Source organism: Pan troglodytes, chromosome 4, assembly GCF_028858775.2.
Source record: "Pan troglodytes isolate AG18354 chromosome 4, NHGRI_mPanTro3-v2.0_pri, whole genome shotgun sequence".
In the NCBI taxonomy this organism is placed as follows: domain Eukaryota; kingdom Metazoa; phylum Chordata; class Mammalia; order Primates; family Hominidae; genus Pan; species Pan troglodytes.
In genome coordinates this window covers 178,846,338-178,871,355 of record NC_072402.2, presented here as the reverse complement: position 1 = coordinate 178,871,355, position 25,018 = coordinate 178,846,338, and the positions used below count along the sequence as shown (strand labels likewise).

Genomic DNA, 25,018 nt, shown 5'->3' with positions numbered 1-25,018 from the left:
TGACCTCAAGTGATCCATCTGCCTCGGCCTCCCAAAGTGCTGGGATTACACCCATGAGCCACAGTGCCTGGCCTGGATATTAACTCTTTATCTTCTTTTTTTTGAGACAGAGGTCTCACTATGTTGCCCTGGCTGGTCTCGAACTCCTGGGTTCAAGTGATCCTCCCACCTCAGCCTCTGAATAGCTGAACTATAGTCATGTGCCACTGCACTCAGCAACATTAACCCTTTATCAGATACATGGTTTGCATATATTTTCTTCCACTCTGTAGGATGCCTTGACACTGTGTTGATTGTTTTCTTTGCTACACAGAAGTTTTTAAGTTTGATGTAGTCGTACTTGTCTATTTTTGCTTTTATTGCTTATGCTTTTGGTGTCATATACAAGAAGTTATTGTTCATTTCAATGTCATGAAGCTTTTCCTCTGTGTTTTCTTCTTGAAGTTCTGTACTTATAGACCTTACATTTCAGTCTTTAATCTATTTTGAGTTAATTTTTATATGAGATATGTGGTAAGAGTCTGTCTTCTCTTTTGCATATGTATATCCAGTTTTCCCAATACAATTTCTTGCAGACTGTCCTTTCCTCCATTGTGTAGTCTTGGCATCATTGCTGAAGATCATTTGACCATATACACAAGGGTTTATTTCTGGCCTCTCTATTCTGTTCCATTGGTCTATATGTCTGTCTTTATACCAGTACCATACTTTTCTGATTACTGTAGCTTTGTAATATGCTTTGAAATCAGGAAGTGTGAGGCCTTCAACTTTATCCTTCTTTTTCAAGATTGTTTCAGCTATTCTGGGTCCTTAGAGATTCTATATGATTTTTTGGATATTTTTTCATTTCTGAAAATAATAGCATTGGCATTTTGATAGACAGGGCATTGAATCTATAGATCATTTTGATAGTATGAACATGTTAACAATATTAAGTCTTCAAATCCACGAACACAGGATGTCTTCCATTTATTTGTGTCTCCTTAAATTTCTGTCGGCACTGTTTTGTAGTTTTCAGTGTTCAAGTTTTTGCCTCCTCGGTTAAGTTTATTCCTAATTATTCTATTCTTTTTGATGCTATTGTGATTGGGATTTTTTTCTTAATTTCCTTTTTGGATTGCTCATTTTTACTAAATAGAAACACAACTGATTTGGGGTGTTGCTTTTGTATGCTGAATTCATGTATTACTTCTTTTTTTTTTTTTTTTTTTTTTGAGACGGAGTCTCGCTCTGTCATCCAGGCTGGGATGCAGTGGCATGATATCGGCTCACTACAAGCTCCACTTCCAAGGTTCATGCCATTCTCCTGCCTCGGCCTCCTGAGTAGCTGGGACTACAGGTGCCCGTCACCACGCCCAGCTAATTTTTTGTATTTTTAGTAGAGATGGGGTTTCACCATGTTAGCCAGGATGGTCTCGATCTCCTGACCTCGTGATCCCCCCACCTCGGCCTCCTAAAGTGCGGGGATTATAGGCTTGAGCCACCATGCCCAGCCCAAATTCGTGTATTACTTCTAACAATTTTTTGGTAAAATCTTTATAGTTTTATTTTTATTTATTTTTTTAGATGGAGTCTCGCTCTGTCGCCCAAGCTGGAGTGCAGTGGCATGATCTCGGTTCACTGCAACCTCTGCCTCCCAGATTCAAGTGATTCTCCTGCCTCAGCCTCCCGAGTAGCTGGGTCTGTAGGTGCCCGCCACCATGCCCAGCTAATGAATCATTATAGTTTTCTGCATGTAAGATCATGTCATCTGCAAACAGAGATAATTTTACTTCTTCCTTTCCATTTGGATGCCTTTTATTTATTTTACTGGCCTAATTGCTCAGGCTATGACTTACAGGACTATGTTGAATAGAAGTAGCAAGACTGGAAATCCTTACTTTGTTTATGACCTTAGAAGGAAGGCTTTCAGTTTTTCATCATCGACTATGATGTTAAAAAATGGGCTTTTCGGCTGGGCGCGGTGGCTCATGCCTGTAATCCCAGCACTTTGGGAGGCCGAGGTGGGAGGATCACAAGGTCAGGAGACCGAGACCATCCTGGCTAACACGGTGAAACCCCATCTCTACTAAAAATACAAAAAATTAGCTGGGCGTGGTGGCAGGCACCTGCAGTCCCAGCTACTTGGGAGGCTAAGGCAGGAGAATCGCCTGAACCCAGGAGGGAGAGCTTGCAGTGAGCCGACCTCGCACCCCTTCACTCCAGCCTGGTTGACAGAGTGAGACTCCATCTCAAAAAAAAAAAAAAAAAAAAAAAAAAGGGCTTTTCTTATATGACCTTTTTACATTGAGGTGATTTCCTTCTATTCCTAGTTTGTTCAGTGTGTTTGTCATGAAAGGTCAATTTACATTTTAAAAATTAATGTAATAAACACCTTATTAGGTATACCTTTACAGATAGGCTGGAACAAAGATGAAGTTTTATCTATTTTTTTAAATCTTAAGAAAATTAGCAATGCCCCCAATAGAAGCATAGGCCTTAATGATACTTCAGAAAACATTTCCAAATTGCCCTTGGATAATACTTGGAATCATCACTCTCTGATTCAGAATTCTCTGTCTCTAATGAGAAACTCCAGAGTTAGGCCGAGCATAGTGGCTCATGCCTGTAATCTCAGCACTTTGGGAGTCTGAGGCAGGTGGATCACCTAAGGTCAGGAGTTCAAGACCAGCATCGCCAACATGGAGAAACCCCATCTCTACTAAAAATGCAAAAATTAGCTGGGTGTGGTGGTGCACACCTGTAGTTCCCAACAACTCACAAGGCTGAGGCAGGAGAATTGCTTGAATCTGGGAGGCGGAGATTGCAGTGAGGGGAGATTGTGCCACTGCACTCCAGCTTGGGTGACAGAGGGAGACTCCATATCAAAAAGAAAAAAAAAAATCTCTAGAGTTTGGAAACATTTACCAACCAAACCACTGATTTCTCATCACCTTTTAATCAAACCTCCTTGGATGGCCTTCAGAGGAGAACAGAGTAAACACCAGAAGGTAAGTATCTCCCAAATCCTGTTGACAAGAAACCTTCCTCATAGATCCAAATACAGGTAAGAGAAGGAGAATGTACAGACTATCCTAGGAACTACTGCCTTCCTCTCCTGATCTCTTTAGCGCAGTGTCTGACATCATCATTATTTTAAGAGTTAATAAGAACAGCAACAATAATCGCTACCATGGGTTATTTTCTCAGTATTTTCAGACTTTATTTTAAGCATTTTACATGAATAAACTTTACGTATAGTACCTATTCAACTTCACATATAGTACCTATTAAGTAGGTACTATAACTATAGCCATTTTACAGGTTAGGAAACTGAGGTATAAAAATGTTCAGTTATATCCCTGGGATCACATTCAGTGTTGGTGCAGTCTAATCCAAAACTCCTTCTCTAAAGCACTTACAAGATCATTAAAAGTTTCATAGTTTTATAAAGTTTATGCTGTCTTACCCATATGTCTTTACATCATTCGTCCAATTGATTTTTCAACCTCAGTTTTTCTCTGTTGTAGTAAAGTCAGATTTGCACTAAAACACTCTGATTAAGGGAAGCTTCCAAGTAAATAGACAATTCATACTGTGGATGGTACCAGAAGAAGATAGGGTCCCTACCCTCATAAGGGACCCATTCTGATCAGAGGAAGCAGCTTCCAGCCCTGAGGAGTTTCAGGTTCGAAGATTGAGAAACAAAATAAGAAAATGGTTTAGGACTTCATATAGGTTACACCCTATTAAGTAAAAATATATTCTTCTGGAACCAATTTCAAATGCTCATTCCTGTAGAAGGCAGTAACGGCTCCTTCCTCTGGGCTCCAATTAGGGAACTCTCATGTTATTTGTAATTATTTGTTTAGCCTGCCTGCTGCCTCTTCATTGTGAGCTCTTCAGGAGTCTAGTCCCTTCCTGATTCTTCTCAGAACTCCCAAGCCCAGCTCAGGGCCTCTGAGAGCCTCCTGAGTGTTTTCTGAATGATTGATTCCAAGCTTATGAATTAAACTATAAGTAACAGGGTCAAGGAATGCTGAAAATATCTTTGAGTTAGATTTCAACTGTAGAGATATATCAGGACTATGAGATAATTTTCGTTTGTTATTTTTCTACAGGGGCAGGGGGTGGTTTGAGACAGAGTCTGGCTCTTGCACCAAGGCTGGAGTACAACGGCTCAATCTCGGCTTACTGCAGCCTCCATCTCCTAGGTTAGTGTGATCCTCCTGCCTCAGCCTCCTGAGTAGCTGGGACCACAGGCATGCACCACCATGCCCGGCTAATTTTTATGTGTTTTGTACAGGCAGGGTTTTGTCATGTAGCTCAGGCTGGTCTTGAACTCCTGGGCTCAAGCCATCCTACTACCTTGGCCTCCCAAAGTGCTGGGATTACAGATGTGAGCCACCGCACCCAGTCTGTGAGAAAAATTATTTTTTTCTTTTCTTTTCTTTTCTTTCTTTCTTTTTTTTTTTTTCAGACAGTTTCACTCTTGTTACCCAGGCTGGAGTGCAGTGGCGCGATCTCGGCTCACTGCAACCTCCACCTCCTGGGTTCAAGTTGTTCTCCTGCCTCAGCCTCCCGAGTAGCTGGGATTACAGGTGCCCGCCACCACACCCGGCTAGTTTTTTGTATTTTTTGTAGAGACAGGGTTGGCCAGACTGGTCTCAAATTCCTGACCTCAGGTGATCTGCCTGCCTTGGCCTCCCAAAGTGCTGGGATTACAGGTGTGAACCACTGTGCCTGGCGAGAATAATTATTAATCTCACATTCATACTGTATTAAGTAGCTCAAAAAACACTTTGGTGAACATTATTATCTTTCATGTTCACTACAATATTAAGAATTAGTGCCGGGGGCAGTGGCTCACACCTGTAATCCCAGCACTTTGAGAGCCAGAGGTGGGCAGATTACCTGAGGTCAGGAGTTCGAGACCAGCTTGGCCAACATGGTGAAACCCCATCTCTACTAAAACTACAAAAATCAGCTGGGCATGGTGGTGGACACCTGTAATCCCAACTACTCGGGAGGCTGAAGCAGGAGAATCGCTTGAACCTGGGAGATGGAGGCTGCAGTTAGCTGAGATCATGCCACTGCACTCTAGCTTAGGCAACAGAGTGAGACTCCCTCTCAAAAAAAAAAAAAAAAAGAATTAGCATGGGCTGGGTGCGGGGGCTCTTACATATAATCTCTGCACTTTGGGAGGCTGAGGTGGGTGGATCACTTGAGGTGAGGAGTTCTAGACCAGCCTGGCCAACCTAGCGAAACCCCGTCTCTAATAAATATACAAAAATTAGCTGGGTGTGGTGGCACGTGCCTGTAATCCTAGCTTCTTGGGAGGCTGAGGTAGGAAAATCTCTTGAACCTGGGAGGTGAAGGCTGCAGTGAGCTGAAATCATGCCACTGCATTCTAGCCTAGGCAACAGAGCAAGACTCCTTTTCAAAACAAAACAAAACAAAACAAAACAAAAAAACCATGTATGCCAACTTCTGGATCGGGAAACTAAAGAGAAATTAGCTAACAATACACCCTTATTCAAGCAGACAAGCAGAATTGGTACAGGAACTAACTAATCTAATTCAAAAGCCAAATATTCTTTCCAGGATATGGCAACATGCAACTTTGACTTCACTTTCTTAGTTGTCTAGATATATTTTTGCCAATCATCTCTTTGTTCTGTTCCGAACCTTACTGCCCTATTACCTCATTTTCCAGATGTGCTTTGTCCCTCTGTGCTTTTCTACATTTCCCCTTCCATCAAAAGTCTACTAGTTTATGGAAGATTCCCTCCTTCTCTCTGTAAGCCCTTATCCCCTTCTTTCACAGATCTTGCTGATTCTCCAGCTAGTCTTCCCAAGTATTCTTCCTCCTTCCCTTTAACTTACATAGAACGTTTTGAGAGAAAGTTGAAGGAAAGAGCCTTAAGACATGGGTTAGAGTCCCAGATTCACTACCCACTTAGACCTTGTCTTTTCCCTCTAGTATTTAGACACTCTAGGTATTTCCAAGGTTTGAACATTAACTACAGTCATATGAAAACATGTTGCAAGCCGTAAAGAACTAAATAAATGCACGTTGTCTTTTAATATGTGATTCTCACATTAAAGGGAATGCCCAAGTCGTCATTCAATAATGAATCTAGTTTGAAAGAATTGTCAGGAACGCCAAATTTACTGAATACAAATGGCTCAGAGCAGGCTCAGAAACCAGTGTCCCCTCCTGGAGAAGCAAGTACCTCTGGACAGCACTCTAGACTAAAACTGGGTAAGAAAAAATTTGAGGGGAATTTAGTCCCGCTATGTCCTCTAGAAAGGTTGGTGAGTATGGTCTACCTATGTGGGGTGGACTTTGGATAGGCCTGGGCTTAAGCTGGACTCAACTGTGAGACCAGAAGTTAGATGCAGTATTTTGTTAAAATTATTTATTTATTTGTTCACTGAGACAGAGTCTTACTCTGTCACCCAGGCTGGAGTGCAATGGTGAGATCTCGGTTCACTGCAACCTCTGCCTCCACAAAAATAGCGATTTTCATGCCTCAGTCACCCGAGTAGCTGGGATTATAGGTGTGCACCACCGTGCCCGGCTGATTTTTAGTAGAGACAGAGTTTCACCATGTTGACCAGGCCGGTCTCAAACTCCTGGCCTCAAGTGATCTGCTCAGCTCAGCCTCCCGAAATGCTGGGATTACAGGCTTGAGCCACCATGCCTAGCCTTGGATACAGTATTGAATAGCATGTAAGAACATTAACTTTGAAGTCACTCACTTGGGTTATAATCCACACAGAAGCATTGGGGCCTTGGGCAAATCTTATAAATTCCATGGGCTCCTGAATGGTAATCTGTAAAATGAGACCAAGTATATAGAGCTCATGTATTGTTTGAAATCATTAAATTAAATATAAATGAATTGATACATGTGAGGTGTCCAATAAGTACCTCTCTGATAATATATATTCTTTTGTGCGTTTCTACATTTCCTTTTCCATCACATGTCAACTAGTACATAGAAGATCCCCTATAGAGACTATACTTTCTTAGTGTTGTATGTCCAGGCCTTTGTTCAATGCCTAAGATGTAATGAATTCTCAAAAAATATTTTCTGAATAAATAAATGCATGAATGAACCATTTTGTAAGCAGAAAGGCTGGGAGGTTAATGGGATAATGAGAACAGCTAGAAACTAAAATTGAATAGGCATCTACAGTCAGTGTGGGTGTGGGGTCTAAGTCTCTCTGAAGCAGTAAAGAGGGGGAGACTAGAGTATGTAGAAAGGTAGATGCTAATTTGATGGTAGGAGATTTCACATTTTCTTATGAAACAAGGACAAACACCCCAGACTCCCAATTTTACCCATCTACTCTTCTCCAACCTAGAACTCAGGAGGAAGGAGACCGTAGGAAAGATGTATAGCCTGCGAGAAAGAAAGGGTCATGCATACAAAGAGATCAGCGAGCCACAGGATGATGACTACCTCTGTGAGTGACCCTTTCAGCCACTCACACAGCTTGCTGTTATGTCCTGGTACAATAATTTCATCATTTGGCCCACAAATCATTCCCTTACTCGAATGAATTAAAGTACAGGATTGGGGCTAAATAATGTGAGTGCCAAGCTCTTTCTGAAGCTCTTATATCAAGGAACATGCATTACAACTTTCCTAATCCCTGCTTCCCTCACTTCCAGATTGTGAGATGTGTCAGAACTTCTTCATTGACAGCTGTGCTGCTCATGGGCCCCCTACATTTGTAAAGGACAGTGCAGTGGACAAGGGGCATCCCAACCGTTCAGCCCTCAGTCTGCCCCCAGGGCTGAGAATTGGGCCATCAGGCATCCCTCAGGCTGGGCTTGGAGTATGGAACGAGGCATCTGATCTGCCACTGTGTCTGCACTCTGGCCCCTGTGAGGGCCGAATTACAGAAGACGAAGAGGCAGCCAACAGTGGATATTCCTGGCTAGTAAGAAGAGCCTGCTGTTTCCCCTGTTCTGTCTTCCCACATCCCTTCTGTGCCTTTGGTGGGACATCACCTTCTACATGTTAGGATATAGGTAGGGATAACATGGTTAGCTCTGTGTACTCAAGGGTCTTTGCATGAACATGGAACTCCTATTTAGAGATCACAGGGTACGTGGGAGCAGAGTGGTACAAAGACAAAGAAGTGCATCCTCCCTTTTGGAGCTTCTGCTCTGATTGGACAAACCAACTCAGATGTGTAGATGATGACTAAGGTGCATGCCATGTGGTCTCAGTTGGCAGTTGAAGCTCTGCAGGTCCAAAGGCCATTGATGACCGTGGAGTAAAATAATTCTTCAGATTTTTACCCTCTAAAAAGTCTTTACCTTATTTTTTGAAACTCAGATCACCAAGGGGAGAAACTGCTATGAGTAGGTGGATGGAAAAGATAAATCCTGGGCCAACTGGATGAGGTAAGGCCACTAGCTCTCTTAGTTTCAGAGAGAACCTCCATCTCTCACAAACCCGGACTTCCTTCCTTCTCATTATGCCTCCCTCAATGATTTTCACATCCCCTATTTCTATTTTTCTCCATACAGTGCTGTTTTATACCATCAACTTTTAGAAATAAAAAATAAAAATATAGATATTATGATTTATTGGTATCAAAACACAAATATGTATGCTAGACAAAATTGAGGCACCAAGATAAACCTTGACAAGGTTAATTCATGCTTTAATTTATGTAATCCACATTTGTTAAACACTTAGTATGTTCCAGGTTAGGAAGTGAAGTTCACTACTTGAACAGAAGTGAGCTGCAGGATGACCCAGCCCCTTTCCACAATGGGCTGTCGTTCTATCAGAGAATAGAAAAATGAATCAACTATTACTGTTCTATGTTATTGGGCCAAGAGAAAGAGGCTTCTGAGTTTCTCTAGGAATCTGAAGAAGTCAGGTGAATGGCAGCTGAGTGAACTGTAGGGTGATTAGAGGAAGGCCTGTCAAAGAAAGATGGACTTGAGCTGAGTGTAGAATGATGTGAGCTAATCTAGAAGCAGAGCACGTGATCAAGCACCAAGTTCTGTGGTATAAAACGAATTAATTTAGAGTTTAGAGAAGCTAGAGGTCAATGTGTTTTATGGCCAATCAAGGTGGAGGTAAGTCTGGAGTTGGGCTTTGAAAAAATGGCTGATTAGGCACAGCAGGGAAGCATTCTAGGCAGGATGAGCACTGTAGTCATCCTGCCTAGAGGGAACTCACTGCCTCTTTTCTTTCCCTTTGCCTGCCTTGACCCCAGGTATGAGAACTGTGCCCGGGATGATGAAGAGCAGAACCTGGTGGCCTTCCAGTACCACAGGCAGAGCTTCTATAGAACCTGCCGAGTCATTAGGCCAGGCTGTGAACTGCTGGTCTGGTCTGGGGATAAGTATGGCCAGGAACTGGGCATCAGATCTTCTATAGAACCTGCCGAGTCATTAGGCCAGGCTGTGAACTGCGGGTCTGGTATGGGGATGAGTATGGCCAGGAACTGGGCATCAAGTGGGGCATCAAGTGGAAGAAAGAGCTCATGGCAGGGAGAGGTAGGCATCACTATTACTCTTTTAAAAGGACAGGAAAGAAAGAATTATCCTAGAGAATTTTCATGATTGAACACTTAAGTAGACTAAAACGCCGTCTAAAGTCAGTAAAATTTTACATCAGTGGCTCCAAAATTAAAGATTCATGTTATGTGCCTTTGCCTCTTTGGAACAGTTTTTATATTTTTAAATCTTTGTTCCGATTTTATATTCAAAGTACTTCATGCACAAAGTATATAACAGCATACAGTGCTCAAAGACTTAAAGACAAAAATCAAGTTCTCAAACACATACCAGCTCTCCCAACAAGATAGTTTCTTCTGGCATTTCCTTGATATTTCTTAATGATATGCATATGTTGTTATTCATTCATTCATTATCTCAATTAGCTGTCATGTGAATTCCTACTCTGTGCCAGACGATGTTGCAGGAAGTGTAAATACAGACTGATCAAGACAATCAAAAAAACTGCTCTTGAACAGATGACTTGTGAATTAGGGAACCATATGAATACACACAGACATATGTGTAATATCAGACGGCGATTAGTGCTTTGAAGAAAATGAATCCAGAAAGAATACCTGGGATCAGTGTGAGACCTGGGATCAGTGTGAGAGCTGAGGTCGGTGTGAGACCTGGGGGTCAGTGTGAGACCTGAGGTCAGTGTGAGACCTGGGGGTCAGTGTGAGGTGAGAGTAGAGTGTTGCAGGGGATTGTCAGGGAAGGTTTCTCTTAGGAGACAGCATTTGAGAAGTGCAAGTGCCTGTGGGCCAAGGATTCCAGGCACAGGGCGCAGCTAGTGCAATGGTCCTGAGGCCAGAAAGAGTTCAGCTTTGGTTCATTTTTGGAAAATAGGCTGCCATGGGTCATCCCTTCAGAGCTGCTCCAGTTTCCAAGTGAGAGAAAACGGTGGGCAGGATGAAGGTGGGGAGCATGGCGGTAAGCCTGAGTAGGGATATATTTTGAAACAAGACTTCCTATTATATTTAAAATGGGTTCAGACTGAATGAAATAACTCAAACATGAATACTTGATGTGCAGCCTGACAAAGAGCATATTCTCATTTTATGATTTGTGGAATCTGAAATAGAAGCAGTCCATGCACCTAGTTGGCGCAGCAGGACCCACAGTCCTTTAGTCAGTGGGACCTGGACCACTCTGTCTTGGCCAACCTGAATCACACTTCCTGATGGAGAACCAGGCACATAACAGTCCTCAATTAAATATGTCCTTTTGAATGAGGATACTCAAATTCAGCCTAGCCTAGCCTGTCACTCACACACATGTACAGATCCCAGGGTCCACACAGATACAGATCCCAGGGTCCACACCTATCACATATATGAACATTATCACACAGACCCCTGCAGACACATCTGTGAGGCATATGCATTCCCAAACACACAGACAGACTCATGATAAATTTGTTCCTACCCAGCCGTGACTTCTAAATCCTTGGGGAAACCAAGACATAGTAGAAAGGAGTGTGCAATTATCATTTCCCATGATGCCGTTACTTAAGAACTCTTTGTGTCCGTCCTTCTAATGGCACCAATGCCTCCCATCAAGCCTTAAACCTCACCTAAATTATGTCATTGGGCTTTTTCATCCATAAATGAGCATACCAGGTGCCAAGGGAATCAATATGCCCTTTCACATGCCTTAGACCAGTGTCCAAAGAAAGATAAAATGTTATTCTATAAAAGCTTTCTCCCAGCATTTCTATTCCTTTACATTTTGTCCCATATACAACTATGGTTTTCTAATGATCTTATTTCTGACAGCTGTTTTTCTTCAGAACATCAACAGCTTCTTTCCTAAATTAGTTTTAGTATGAGTTCCATTTCTAATTAGCTCAAATTAAAGTCCTAGAGAGCAGCGAGGTAATATTTAAACCCTCAGGCTAAAATTTCGGAGTAGGTGCAGAATGTTGACTCTAAATGAGTTTTTCCTGTGACATAACACGCATGAAAGCAGGATTTCCTTCATGTGTGAAATGTCTTAAATCAGACTTACCCTTTGTGATTCTCTTTTAGCTTTAAATGTCATTTAAGAAAAAAAAAAGAAAAGAAAATTAAGCATGACATTCCCCAATATCCTCTGCTCACTGTGTTATAATCCCTATCACTCCCCAAGTGAATTGGAGAGAGTGAAGACACAATGAACAGAAACTTCCCTGATGCTTCACAGAGGAAGTGTTCTCCAGGACCACACAGCCTCCACCATGTCCATCTATGAAGGGCTGTGGCAAGCCATATATACAAAGATGCCTGTTTCCTGTCTTCTCGGTTAAAAACAAAAACAAAACACTGGAAGGAACCCCAAAGCCAAGCTGCCATGGGTTGCAGAGTGCCAGCCCTTAAGTAGTGTTGTCCATGGGTAAACAGGAGATGGAAAAGGGCAATTTCAAGAAATAACAAACTCAAGGCATGAATATGGTTATCCAAACATCAAGGGACTCCTTCATTTGCATTTGGATAATTGTGCAGTTATATGATTTGTTACATGGAGACCAGATGGAAGTAAGAGAGCTCATCCTCAACTTCCTGTACCTCTGGAAGTCTTTACACACATGCTGGAGAGATAGATGAGAGTTCATTGCATCAAACCACCATGGATTTCATAATCAATTCCTAATATCTGAATAAGTGCAGAAAAGTCACAGGCATCTAGAAGTGTGGCCCAAGTCCTGTTCTTCAATCGGCCCACCCATTTCTCAAGATTTCATTGAGAAGATCAAGAAATCTAATCTTCCTTGGATGCAAAATGGAGGTGGTGAAAATTGGAAGTATGTCCTTCCTGGTAATGAGGCAATTTCAGTACATAGGAAGTGCTCTGAAATCTTTAAGGTATACAGTCTGACTCACTAGAACAAGAAAGGGCCCCACTTGTTGCCATTTTATGAGGTGACCACCCCAGCTGGATAAGAGCTACAAGTGTCCATTGGGTCTACCTGGGTGTGGGTCAAGCAAGCAGAGTTGAGTGCCCTGAGGTAAGCTGAGATTTTGGTGTTCAATGGGAAAGAATGTAAGAATTGACTTTGCCACCTACTGCCTGAGTGACTTTGCGCAAGATCCCAAATCCCTATGTATCTCGATTTTGTTATCTAAAAGATCACATGATGGAGGATGTAAGCAAGTAACACAGCCAAGACCCAGTTTACAGTGTCTAGTACCTAACAGACTCTTGACACGTTTCACTTGCCCTTGAGTCAATCTTTCCATGTCACTGAATATTCTTCCACAACATGATTTTAATGGATATAGTCGTCCATTGTTTAAATGTACCATTATTGACCAATGTAAAAATGTTCTTTTACCTCAAATTTTTATATGTAAAACAAAAACATGTTTGAGGACTAAACCCACACTGTAGTATAAATTAAACTGGATGTAGGCCAGGCATGGTGAGTCACACCTATAGTCCCAGCACTTTGGGAAACCAAGACAGGAGGATGGCTTGAAGCCAGGAGCTCAAGAGCAGCCTGGGCAATACAGCAAGACCTCATCTCTACAAAAAAATAAGAAAAATTAGCTGGCCATGGTGGCGTGCACCTGTAGTCCCAGCTTCCTGGGAGGCTGAGGTGGGAGGATCCACGGAGCCCAGGAGTTTAAGGCTGCAGCGAGCTTGGATAACGACTGCACTCCAGCCTGGATGACAGAACAAGAACCTGTTTCAAAAAAGAAAAAAGAAAAAAAAACCTAAAAACTAAAAACTGGATGTAGTTTGCTAATAACTAAACAGCAAATTAATTGTAACATGCTGACATATCAACGATGTCTTTCTTCTTTAATCATAAACCTGCTCACTAAGAAGCTGCTGAAGTCCATGGTAGTGACAGGTACATGTCTGCATCCTTGTCCTGACCTGCATCTTCTTTGATTGTCCCCATCTGTGTCTCCGACTGGCACTGCCGAACCAGCTTGCTACCTGATCAATGTTGTACTGAACCGGACTGCTAACTGATCAATGTTGTTGAGCTCACTGCACAAAGCTGTTCTTACAAGGTAGATTTCTGCCTGGAATAGTCATACTTACACTGTTTATATTCCTTACTCCTGACCCATCCAACGCAGCACAAGTTCTATTTATTGCCATAGAAACATAGGTCATTTGGAAACACCTCCTTCATTTCTATGGAATGTTCAAACATTTCTGACATTTTGGACTCTGTTCTAGCCTCTTGTTAAATATATCCAGAAAAGAGACAAAGCTTTATGGGGAGGCTATATGCACACATATGCTATAGAATAAGCTATCTAAATGCCTAAAAATACTTTCCATCTGGCACCACGCCTTAATAGGTAGACAGAAATTAAGTATGTGTATATCTATCTGTATAGATACGTATAAATATATATCCCCAAAACAAAAACTCATTCTCTTACTTATACATAGGTAGAATATAGGTGAATATACATATACATTTATAGGTAGAACAAAAAAACCCCTCAGCCTCTTTAGGGCCATGTGTTTTCTCTGAGTAATTGTCACAATTAATTAAAATACATGTGTATGCCTTTTTAGATAAATTCCATCAGACCAGTTTCTGTCTGGTTGGAAAATAATAACTGCCTATTTGCTAAGTGCCCCTGCCCCCATACTATGTTCCAGTGAACTAAAGACCTCTGGCAATCATAGATTTACAGCTCAGCAAGATTAAACAATTTATTGTTATTTATGACATCCAAGCTGGATCCTCTTTATTATATTCCACATTAGCATCTATCACTTTACATTTGGGAGATCCTGTCCAAAAAAAGATTATGCCTCCTAACCAAACATTCAGCAGAGCTGCAGGAACAGACCCCTGAACAAACATCCTGCCAAAGTACTTTAAAGCACCGTGAGCTCCCACAGCTGTGCATTTTCAGATGACTCAGCAGATTAGCATGGAGTCTCTTAGCCTCTGCTTGGTCTGTTCCTTTCAGTGATCTCTCACATGGCCCAGTCCATTCGGTTTGAAAATCCTCATGAAATGAGCAGATTAAGATCTGGCTTCAGTAGAGGGCCATGGGGTGGGCATGGAGGGGAGAGGGTTTGCTCTTAACACAGCCTGAGCCTCAGAAAGGTTTCAGATGGAAAAGCATGGCACTGACTCAGCTCATGCTTAACAGGAAATAATGCACAGACCGACCACACCAAAAAAGTCCTTTATGTTGTGTGAAAGTCTATGCTGGAGCAGCTGCTGCCACCTCATGTACTGTGATAGAGTGTGCATGTGTGTGTTTGTGTGTGCATGAGTGTGAGTACGCACACAAATGTGTGCTGGGAGGGGGAGGAGATCACACCTTCCACAGTCGCCACCTCAGCCTTAGCTAGCAGCATGGAGAAATGCCAAAAGTCAAGAGGAAGCTGCACCAAAGCAACTGTGATCACCACATCAGCAGGGGCTTTCTGGTTAGTAAAACTACCGGGACTGAAAAACACACATGATCTCATCCTTCTTTTATTTTAATCAGAGCAAAATATTTTTATAATAATTGTGTTATATGAATAAATAATTCATAATGCTGTAACCCATTATCACATTCAATCCTCCTAACAACCCTAGAAGATACGTAGACAAGTATTATTACTTTCCCTATTTTTATAAATGAGGAAATAAACCCCAGAAGGCTAGGCAACTTCCCCACGGTCATATAACTTGCAAACAGTAGTATCATGATTCAAATCCAAAGCTTCTCCTTTTGTCTTTATCATTTTAATTTTGAAGGTAATGCATATGCATGTATGATCTTTTAAATCCAGAGATGTATATGGAATAGATAGGAAAAGGGACTCTCCTTCCCCATTATACAGCCCCTCCACCCAAGCTATATACACTGTTGACTAGAGTATGTCCTTTCAATCCTATTTTCTATGCCTACATTATATACAGAAAAGCAGGATTACGTTACACACAATATTCCAGTCATTGCTGTTTTTCACCAACAAGCTATCATTCACATCTTTTTCATACTACATATAAATTTATATCCTTTATTTTAGTGGTGTATATTGTGCAGTTGTGTCATAAATTATGTACCTGTTCTCTGTTGAACATATAGATTTTTTCTGAGTTTTTCCTTAGCAAAATGCTGTAGTGAGTACCCTTGTACATAAATGTTTGTATATTTGTTCTAGAAAAATCTACAGTAAAGATTCTTAGATTAAGAGATTCCCAGGTTATTAGAAAACTACTCTATTAATTTAGATATATACTTCCAAATTGCCTGGCCAAAAAGTTATGTCAATTTAACTTCTATGAACAGTATACAAACATGACAATTTTACATCACCTACACCAACTCTGGGAAATTTCATCTTTTTTACAAGTTGATGGATTGTTTTAATTTATATTTCTCTGGTTATTAATAAGGTTGGCCACCTGTTCATGTGTTATTATTGATGATATTTGTATTGAATTGTTTGAATTTTCTTGATTTCGAAAACCTTTTTACATGTCATAGATATTAAATATTTATTGTAAAACTCTCCTTCCAGTATTTTGTATGTGTTTAGTCAAGTAGAATAAACTCTTGTCCTCTGATTTCAGATTCCTTTGTCTTTCCATTAGAAATCCCTAAATGTAAAACTACATATTGATAGCTAAAAACCAGGATGTTTACTAGAGAAAAGGAATACAAAGGCAATAATTAAATATTATATTTATACAAAATACCTACTAGTACAAACTTAAAAAGAGAAAGTAAAAGTCAAATGCTTCTATGACTTCAGACTAAGAAAAAGAACTTTTGAGGTTGAATGTTCCTGAAATTTTTCTTTTCATACAACTACGGACATGACTTCAAAAGTTGATGTTACTAAAAATGTAAGATATGAAAGATATTTGAAGACTCAGAGAAGGTGGATTTTCATTTTAACAAGTCACATATATATTCTAGATATCCTCTTATTCGTAACTAAGAGAGTCAAATCAGATGAAAGAATCTAAAAATTTCCCTTTGACTGTGTTAAGTAGAAGTAGTAGAGGCATATTGGCCAAATCTTGAGTGTTTGCAAATTGACTCTTAAGGCTATAGGCTGGCACAGGTCATTGAAGCCCTAGCTTTTTATCTTTAATTTTAAAATCCCCAAACAATTTATACTAATTTTTCTTGTCCATTATTTCCAAATAATCTTGTTTAAATGTTATTACAGTGCTTGCTCATGTTACTGTTGTCTAACAGAAGGGTATCCGGGGCCTTAAAACTGAGAGGGTTAGGATTAATGATTCCAATACCTATGCTTGGACATCTCCAAAAGTGGGTTCCAGCTTCTTGTCCTCAAGTCTATATAGAAACTAGCAAACTTCCAGAGTTCACAAAAGGCTCAAAGAGAACAGATGTTTTATAGAAAATTCTTAGAGCAAGTTTCACGCATAATGTTGCTGATGTGTGTCTGCCTTTTCAATAAACATCACTATGCTTTATCACAAGATTTAATAAAGCAGCTTAGTTAAAAATGCCATCTGGGTCTCTGGACACATTAAACAAAGCTTAAAATAACCACCCCAGCAACTGGGAGGACCCAGCTGTTCTCATAATCTGTCCCACTCCTTTTACTTCCCCATAAAAAGAGTGAATGAAGACCACAGACTAAAAGCATCCAGAATGAACTGACACAAACAGGGAGATAGATGGAGCCAAGGGCTCCTGCAAGTTTGCTATTGCTCACATAATAGATTTGCTAATTCCACAACCTGCGGATGGTGATTCAGAAAGGGAAGCAGAAAGAGGGAAGAGAGAATCATAGAAGGGCTCATTCAAGTTTTCTAATGTATCACAAACCTGTCCTCCCTAATGTCTGGATCATAGCAGCCCATTCCATTCACCTATTCTGTAGTGAACTCCAGTAGAAAATACAAAGCCATCACCACCCAGTTCTTTCTCCCTTCTAGAGATGAGATATTAGCCACCCAATCCCAGATTCTCAGATCCATTCCAGGAAAGAAGCCCTAGGTATTGAAGCACAGCTTTCCCTCCCTCCCTTCTTTCTTCCACCCCAAGATTTGTTCCCCAGATAGTTCTAGTAAATGCAAAACCAAGTATATTCTCATTCTTTAGAGCAACCAGCTTTTCATGGCCAACTGGAATCAAATACAACCTGCACAAACATCTATCTGGAGGACACTCCCAAGGCTCCTACTGAGCCAGCCTTCTGCATACCACTGCATTTCAGCTTCCTAGTTCACAAGACACTGAGACATTCTTGAATTCTGCAAGGTGCACTGTGTGTTAATATCATTGCTGCTCATCATGTGGCCAATAAAGGGCATGACTAGTCAACAAATAAATTTTCTCTTGGCTAAAACTTGCAACAAAACTGTAAGCTGTTTACCAAGGGGCCCACTACAGGTTATATTCAATACATACAGTCAAATCATAATTATCTGAGATGTATTCAGTTGACCATACACCTTTATATTTCAGTAAAAGGTCTTTACATTTCCCAGTGCTATCGATGTTACAAAGTGCTTTCATATGCAGTGCTTCATCTGATTTCCAGGATAGTTAAATGATCCTGTCATACCTGATTTTTAGATGAGGAAACAAGTGGTTTCTGGGTATTTCAAGAGGCTAACGCATCTGCCCTCCAACTTGTATGTGAAAACCAAAAACAAAATTCCAAGGCCCCTCAACCATCTGAATGGACTTTGACTCTTTTGGTCAATATATGGCAGAGCTAGGAAAAGAAGGTGAGTCTTCCAGCTGCTGATACAGGGTTTTTTCTGCCATACTCCATTACCTCCAAGGCTAAAGTCAAAAGAGGGTGTGGTTATCACATGAAAAAATCTGGTTTGGATTTCCCAAATGTGTATGTAGTATTTGGTGATTTACCTTAATTTAACCTACAGTTCTTTTGGGTTGTAACAGTCTGACTCCATTTTTGAAAACAAAACAAAATCGATTTTAAACGCTGAATTATAGATCTTTGCTGTCCAGTATGGTAGCTACTAACCACTTATGGTTATTTGCATTTCTATTTTAATTAATTAAAATTAAGTAAAATGCAAAATTCAGTTCTTCAGTTGCTCTAGCCACATTTCAAGTGTTACAGTAGTCACATATGGCTAGTGGCTGGGACAATGCAGATTATAGAACAGTTCCATCATCAAAGAAACTTCTATTGAACAGTGCTATTATATAACGTCATCTCCAGAGAAAGAAGACTTTAGAAAAAGTCAGAAACGGCCGGGCGCAATGGCTCACACGTGTAATCCCAGCACTTTGGGAGGCCAAGGCAGGCAGATCCCTTGAGGTCAGGAGTTCAAGACCAGTCTGGCCGACATGGTGAAACCCCGTCTCTAGTAAAAATACAAAAAATTAGCTAGGCGTGGTGGTGCATGCCTGTAACCCCAGCTACTCAGGAGGCTGAGTTGGGAGAATCACTGGAACCCAGGAGGCAGAAGTTGTAGTGAGCCAAGATTGTGCCACTGCACTCTAGCCTGGGTGACAGAGCAAGACTCCATCTCAAAAAAAAAAAGAAAAAGAAAAAGAAAAAGTCAGAAACATCTTGAGGCAGGCACAGTGCTGTCATCTGTCCAATATTGAAGATGATTTAAGAATAAGAAAGAAGAAGAGAACAAAGAAGAGAAAAAGAAGTTGCCTTAGGTGTACCTACCCAGAAAAGGACAAAGGCATTCTTGTAGTCATTGTGTTGTATTTTAGCTCTTAAACTTTTTAAGAGATTAGAACAATTTGACACATAGAAGATCTAAACCACTGAAGAGGCTCTGAAGCAGATAAAAGTAGAAAGAAAATAAAAAACTAATTAGTTACAAACTAAGCTTAACCACAATTCGTTTAAACGATACTATTTACTCTTCACATGATTGGTTTTTCTTTTGCTTTATAGTATGACATAGTTTATATCTTTCAAGGGGAATTAAAATATTTCTGGGAATTTTTAAAAGTAAGTTCACACAGCCACATAAAAACTACAGAAACAGATAAAACCTATCTTCTCATTTATTCCCTAATCCATTCAAATTAAATATAAAAATCCAAGCATCCACAGTGATATTCAAAAAAGCAAAAGTGAGACAAAACAAAATTCATTTGTCACCTGTGGAGGTAGTTACCTCACCTAATCTTCACTCCAAACACCAGTAATTTTTAAAAGACAGAAATAAACATATGTTCTGCCTTCCCGGAAGGAACTATGTTTCAGGGTAGCCAAATAACCCAGTTGTGAAGAAAATGGTCTGCTTATAGAAAAATGCCAGCTAAAACATGTAGATAGAATTAGAGAATTAGAAATTCACCATTTTGAAACCCCTAATGAAATAATCAACTCAAGCAAGGATCATTAATAAATGCTAAAACAATCAAGTAACTATTGATACAGAATATAACTGAATATACACATGGTACAAAGTTCACGTCACAGACTACTGGCTTGACCCAAGGGGGAATATAGCAGAGGAGATAGGCAGTGATCACCCTAACCTTACGATCATCTCACCATCACTAATGATGGGATGTGAATACACATTATTGCCTATGAAATAGTCTTTTAAAAAAGAAGTTGAACCTGAATCTAACTAAACCTTGCAATGGGCTGAACGTGTATGTCTTCCCAAAATTAATATGTTGACATCCTAACCCCAAAGGTGCTGGTATTAAAAGGTGGGGCCTTTAGGGGGTCATTAGATCATAAGGACAGAGCCTTCATGATTGGAATTAGTGCCCTTATAAAAGAGGCCCCAGAGAGCTAGCTAGTCTCTCCCACTATGTGAGGGCCCAGCAAGAAGGCCAATCTATGAACCAGAAAGCTGGTCCTAACCAGATATCAAAACCGCATGCTCCTTGATCTTAAACTTGCTAGTCTCTAGAACTGTGAGAAATAAATTTCTGTTCTTTATAAGTCATCCAGTTTTTGGTATTTTGTTATAGCAGGCCTAAAAGCCTTTAGAACTAACTTCCAGTTAACCAGGAAAAAACAGAGTGAAAAGTTAAATGACACCATAAAAAGCAACCAGAAAATTCCAGAAGTGGAAATATTCTACAGGACCACTGACTAGTTTTTCAACAAGTCAATTTCATTAAATAAATACATAAACAAAGAGTGAGGGTATTTTCCAGGTTAAAAAAGTCTTGAGCTAAATAATCAAATGCAATGTGTGTCCCTTGATTAGAAGAAACTAATTTGAACAAACCAGCCACAAAAGATATTTCAGGGAGACCAAGCTGGAAGGATCACTTGAGGCCAGGAGTTTGAGACCAGCCTGGGCAACGTAGTAAGACCTCCATCTCTACAAAAACAATAAATTAGCTGGGCATAGTGGTGTGCACCTATAGTCCTAGCTACTCAGGAAGCTGAGGCAGGAAGATCACTTGAGCCCAGGAGTTTGAGGCTGCAATGAGCTATGATTGTTTCACGGCACTTCAGGCTGTGTGAAACAGCAAGACTTTGTCTCAAAAAATAAAAGGACATTTCATAATACTTGAGGAAATCTGAATGTGGACTGGGTAATAAATGATATAAAAAAACTATTTTTTATTTTGTTTGAAAAGATGATTTTGTAACTATACAGGAAAATGTTCTTATTTTTTAGAAATCTGCACTAAAGAATTTAGGGGTAAAATATCATTTTCTTTAATATACTTTCAAACACAAGCAAAAAATAATCATGACACAAATATAGCAAAATGTTTACAATCTATGTTCTATGTTTGCCTATGAGTGCCATTAATCTCATCTCTCTGCTTTTCTGAAAGTTTGAAAATTTCAAAGTTTTATAATAAATTTGTTTACATCCCATAATTTTATAATAAATTTTTTAAAGTTTGAAGCAAATCAACAACTATAGCTTCAAAAATATCCTGACCCACAATAAACATTGAACAGGGTATATTTCTCCCATTTCCTAAAAAAGTTGGCCCAGGAAGGAGTATGAGAGCTGCCATAGCTCTCCCAAGGCTCATTATTCTCCATCACTCCATGGGAAATCCCAAAATAAATTTTTTAAAAAGTTGTTTAAATTTATAATGTTTTTGATTCTATAATAATTTTATAATAAAATAATTTTATAATGTTTTTGATTTTATATTTTTAATTTATAAAAATTTTTATACATGTTTATGTTTGAAATGTCTATTTCAAACTTTATGAGATATTAAAATATAAGTAATATAGTTCATCACTTTAGAAATGCCATGCTTTTCTTCTCCAGCAATTACATAATCAAAGAGTAACTGTAGTTTTTCCTAGAACATTGCTTTGTAGGCTGGGCATGGTGGTTCATGACACTTTAGGAGGCCAAGGCAGGCAGATCTCTTGAGATCAGGAGTTTGAGACTAGACTGGGCAACACAGAGAAACCCTATGAGTAGTAAAAACACAAAAATCAGCTGTGCGTAGTGGCGTGCACCTATAGCCCCAGCTACTCAGGAGGCTGAGGTGGGAAGATCACCTGAATCTGGGGAGGTCAAGGCTACAGTGACCCAAGACTGTGCCATTGCACTCCAGCCTGGGCAACAAAGTGAGACCCTGTCTCAAAAAAAAAAAATGAAATTTAATTTAAAAAAAGAAAATTGCTTTGTAAAATTAACTTTTTCAATCAAAACCAAGATTTTTCAGATATAGAGAATGCAGCCCACTGGTCAGATTTGTCAGTTCAAAGAGAATAAATTCTAGTTTCCTATTTTTCTAGCCTGCTTATGATTATCCAATAGGATATCAAAAAAGACCAAAGCCTTTGGGATCCAAGTTCAGTATTCCTGAGTCTAACTCAGGATGCCAAATCAGGAGACAAGCACATTCTCATCAATTTTCAATCATTCAAGACCAATTTTGCTTATAATTATTCAGTTCTTTTAGACCGCCTTTCTCCTGAAGCCAGCCTTATGGCTGTTCACTTCACTTTAGCATAAGCCCCCAAGAAGGTGAACAAAATGAGGAAAAGTTTGGTTAAAGTTGGCTGTTTGAAATTCTGAAACATGTCCACCATTCCCTTCACCCATGCCCACCCCTCTTAGAAGTAGTACTTTCAAATTATTTAAAAGTCGATGCTTCTATGTGGATTTTGTCATCTGTCCTTTATAACAGCTAGTAGGTTTAATTTGACTCTATTTTAAGCATATATTGACCTATGCTAATTATCTGTTAAAATAAATTCCACTCTTAGAGTTAATAAAGTGTGTTTGTCATGGAAGACCCATTGAAGTAAGAAGCTGAGGAGCCCTTATGGTAAAGTGGGACAAGAAATAATAAGACATAATAATTTTCCCATGCAAATCAACAACCGTAGCTTCAAAAATATCCTGACCCACAACAAGTATTGGACAGGCCATGTTTCTCTCACTCCCTAAAAAATTGGCTCGGGAAGGAGTATGAGAGCTCCCATAGCTCTCCCAAGGCTCATTATTCTCCATCACTCCACAGGAACAGCCTGTCAGAGAAGAGTGAAAGTCCATTTGTCAACCTCTCTTCAACTCCCTGATTCTAGCCAAACTTCATCAATCCCAAGTGAGGAGCCAGAGAGAAATCAAACCCCATATATCCAGCATCATTGTCTATTGGAGTCAAAAATCACAATTCCACTACCCACCCCAACACCACTGGCCCTGTTTCTCCCAATTGCTTTTTATTGTGTTTTTTAAAAAATCCTCTTTCCCCATCCCTGCAACACCGAGAAGGAGGAATTATAGTAGATAAATATGAAGCACGGAGATCCTTTAAAAATGTTTTTAATAATAAATGAGAAAATGAAAAGGAGAGGGTTGGGAAGGAAGGAGGGAATTCAAATGCCAGGGAATTGTTGAGTTTCGCTTTTAAAGATGTTAACACTCATTTATACATCTGCAAGACACTCCCCTTAAAGAAAAGTTCTATGAGTGTGGGTCTGGTTGCATGAATAAGGATAAAATTACTTTTTTAGACGATGTTTCCCACATATAATTCAGAGACCCCTGAAGTTAGGTATCCCTCTTGTAGATGTCCTTGAGATGCTGCTGGACCTGGGAAAGAGGAAACTGGGATACGGGTCTATGCCAAAAGGTGCTTCTAGTTATAGGACAGAGAGGAAAGGGGCAGAGGGAGAAAAACCCGAAGTCTGAGAATCTAGATTGCAGAAGACTACCGAGGTCGTGGGAGAAGGGAGAGAAAACAAGGATGAAAACCGAAAGGGGAAGAGACATGAAATGTTGTTAAATGTCAAAAGGCATTTGGAGAGAAGTTGGGAATTGCATTAAGAAAACCACTGCAAATCTCATTTCAGACCATTTAGAGATATGCCCCCTGGGAACTGCGAGCTCAGGCTGTTTAGCATCAAACAAATGGATCCACTCCATCCCTACCCTAATTCAATAAATCATTCAGTAATTCCACTGGGTTAAAGAACCAAAATATTAAAAACCTTCAGGGCCTACTCTTGCCAAATATGTCAGGGATCGTGTGTGTGTGTGTGTGTGTGTGTGTGTGTGTGTGTGTGTGTGTGTGTTCTGAGACACCACTACTGTTAAATAGGCAGAGCTAAGACTTAGGGGACTGGCAGATTTTTGCAAAAAGGGCACGGGGCAGAGGGACTATGTTGTGAGCCTGGGAAAGAAGTTTGTGTGGGGACTGTGGGCAGTGAACGCGTTAGGAACAATATGGAAAACTGGGAGCTGCCTTGGAATCCACAGGGCCGGGTAAGAGAATGTCCGAAAGAAAAATGAGCAGGTGCGGGATGTGCGCAGAGTCGGAGAAGAGTCCAGGGTGCCCGGAGTGGCTCCAGGAACGACGGAAACCCCTCAAGGCTTTTGGGGGCGGTGGGTACTAATAGAACCCAGTGTCCGGGGTGCGCCGGGGAGGCTGCGAGCGCGGCGGGAGTGGGGCGCTGGAGGGTGAGGACGCGGGAGTGAGGAAGCAAAGCCGGGGCCGGGCAGGGGCCTCCCAGCTGGGCCCGGAGGCAGCAGGGGGACAAGGGCTAGGAGAGGGCGTGGCGGCGGCGCGGCGGGAAGCGAGGGGCATCCGGACACTCACCCCGTTGGCCGCGGCCATCTGCACCACGATCTCGATGGCCGTCCTGCTAAAGTACCTGCCGTCGCTGCCCACCACCATGGTGCAGCCCTGACCGTCGCGCAGGTCGATGGACGACAGCACGCTCTGGATGAAGTTGGGCAGGTAGTTGCGCTGGCCCTCGAAGAGGCCGGTAGGTCGCTGCAGACCCCCGCCGCCAGCCGGCCGCTGGTCCTCGTAGGGCGCGGTGGGCACTGTCAGCACCGGGATGGGGCTCCCCTCCGTGGCGCCTCCTGGCCGGTCCTGCTGCGGCTCCCGGGGCCGGAGGGAATCTGCAGCCTGCGGGGGGCCTCCACCAGCCTGGCCGCGCGCCGGGACTCCGCCTCGCGCCCGGGCCCCCTCTCCGGCAGGTCGGCGCCCTGCGCCCTGCGCCCGCCCGCCTGGGGACCGCCCGCCCCTCCTCTCCGCGCGGCTGCTCGCTGACTCCCTCGGCGGAGATTGCTTCTGCCTTCCTGTAAAGTTTTCTCCCGCCCACCTTCTCCGCGGCCAGACCGCCCGAGGTGCCCTCAGTTTCTCCCCA

The 25,018-nt window shown here is 41.3% G+C and overlaps 1 pseudogene; it reads right to left on the bottom strand.

Annotated features, from left to right (window-relative positions):
• LOC112207629 (tubulin beta-8 chain-like) overlaps positions 1-24,634 on the bottom strand; it is a 56,751-nt pseudogene extending 32,117 nt beyond the window's left edge.
• Positions 24,635-25,018: the final 384 nt, after the last annotated feature.